The sequence below is a fragment of the Vigna umbellata genome, chromosome 9, assembly GCF_029865625.1.
Source record: "Vigna umbellata cultivar VRB3 chromosome 9, Vumbellata_1.0, whole genome shotgun sequence".
Lineage (NCBI taxonomy): Eukaryota > Viridiplantae > Streptophyta > Magnoliopsida > Fabales > Fabaceae > Vigna > Vigna umbellata.
Genome location: NC_142173.1, coordinates 40,109,440 through 40,111,743, shown reverse-complemented (window position 1 = coordinate 40,111,743; position 2,304 = coordinate 40,109,440).

Below are 2,304 nucleotides of genomic sequence, written 5' to 3'. Positions count from 1 at the left end.
TCCCCATTGCAAAGCAGGTGGTGATGTATGTTTGGATATCATCAAATTTATTTCTTTCATGAGTCATAGAGGGGTCAATGAACCCATATACATGATTGAACCCCTTCTTGTTACTGAGATCAAACATATACCTAAAATGTAGAAATAATCTGATATAAGTAACTTGATAAAAAAGAATTATATAAAAAAATTCTCATAAACTTACATCATCCACAGCTGAATGAGTGTAATATTAATTTCTTCTCTCCCCGACGCAAGCTCCCTAACATCTTGCTGATGCAAGTACAATGGGATCTAAGCTTCTCTTCCAAATGTAGTAGAATCCCAGTGTACAATCATCAGCGCATCTGAAATGATGTTAGCAAGCTCGTCTAACGCACCAAGAGGGTCGTCCTCAGATAAATGAGTCTTCTTTGGTGTAGGACTTCCCTATTGACCTGTCTACTGTTACATGAAAAAATGGTTATGTTATGACGTCAATAAGAAGTAAATATTAAAATTGAGAATTATATAGTAGGAGTGTTTACCTGAGGATCAGATACATCACCAACCAAATGTCTACGCCAGGCGACGAATGACTTAAATGCCTCTTGCACAGTGAAAAACTCATCTGTAGGCACAAGAAGAACGACATCCAATACGACAACTTCATCCACTGTGACCTTGACCTCATCTTCTGCTAGCTATACACCACACAGTGGCTGTCTCATAGACTGTGCCACGAGCCACTAGGATGGTCCCGGTATCAGAGAGAATATATAACTGACATGGACAAGTGTCGTCCATGTCGTCCCCTGGGGCACCGACAGTTGAGCAACTTCCTTTGCCGCTTCTACCAGTGAAATTAAATGTTAGGTTATAAAAAAAGTAAATTAATAAACAAAAATGATTATTAAGTTTACCTGTAGGGGGTACAACATGTTCCGCTACAGGAGATGGCAGAGGACGATTGCCATAATCCTCATAACGTTGCTGAAACTGGCGCGCAACCATTTCAACAATTTCATCATACAACTTTGCCCAAACCTTCTTTGTGATCTCCTATGTCATCTCTTTTCTGACGTGCTCCTTCAGCTTTTCGTATGAACATGGACGTGAGGAAGACCTAAAGAACTGTCATATGCCTATGCCAGTCCCAACAGCATGCACCCGTCCTGGGTGCTTAGGTCGTCCAATAGTTGTGGCAAGAACATTCTCACGACCTTGTTGTGTGAATTGACCTTGGGAGCTCTGCTCAACCAAGGAGTCCTGTAACATAACAGAACTTCATAATTATTTGAAAGATCTATGTAATATATATAACAAAAATGTTGTTTAAATATGATAAATGACATCTTACAATTCTTTCAGATATCTCTCTAGCAGTGTCGGAAGTGTAGGAGCCTAATGATCTTAAACGGGCTAACTTCCACTTCTCGTGCCGAGATGGTGGTGAAGGAGGAGGAGGAGGGTCACCACCCTCAGAAAGTGAAAGTCTACTATCTGGCTTCTGCTTCATTATTTTCTCCTCAAGCTTCTTGTATCCACCACAAGACAATAGGTGTGGATTTTTATTCTGAGCACTTATACCCTATTCTTTTGACCTTGTTTCCTATGACAAAATGAATTGAATGATTTTACCTACACTTACCTACCACGTCTCGGATGTCCTAAACTGTACAAACTGACGCCATGTTTCTTTGTCCATTGCAGAATATTTAGAACATGGAGTTTCATTATTTTTGCTCCAAATATATATATGGACGTCAATTTTGTCTTAAACCCCCGAAATATTTCTGCAATTGCAGATAAACACCTACTCCTTAGGCTATCGACATTTGGTATATCAAATGTCATCTTGATAGGCTGTCGTTGAAGCTATCAAATTAATACTACTTTTCAAGGCAACTTCAGTATTGCCAAGTAGTATTCAAGAAGGTAGATAGGGCTAAAGTAACCCTGAGTCGTCTCCCAACGAACACAGAATTGCTTTTGAATATCTGACTCTTATGTTATGCAATGCTTATGAATAAAAATGATGTTTGGAGAATGTTTAAAGAACAATTAATAAACTTAAAAACAGTTACGATGAAATAGGCTAATTCCACTGCTTTTCCAAGATAGATTCATCATCGGTTATTCACGGATAATTGTTCAATTGATTATTGTTTAAGTTTCAAATTAATTAAAGTACATTCTTAATTAATTTGAGGGCGATCATGCATTTAACCAAAGTAAATTCTCAATCAAATGCAAAACCTTTCTAGATTATTCACAATAAATTCAACCAAAGTACATTCTCAATCAAATTCTATTGTGTTTAAT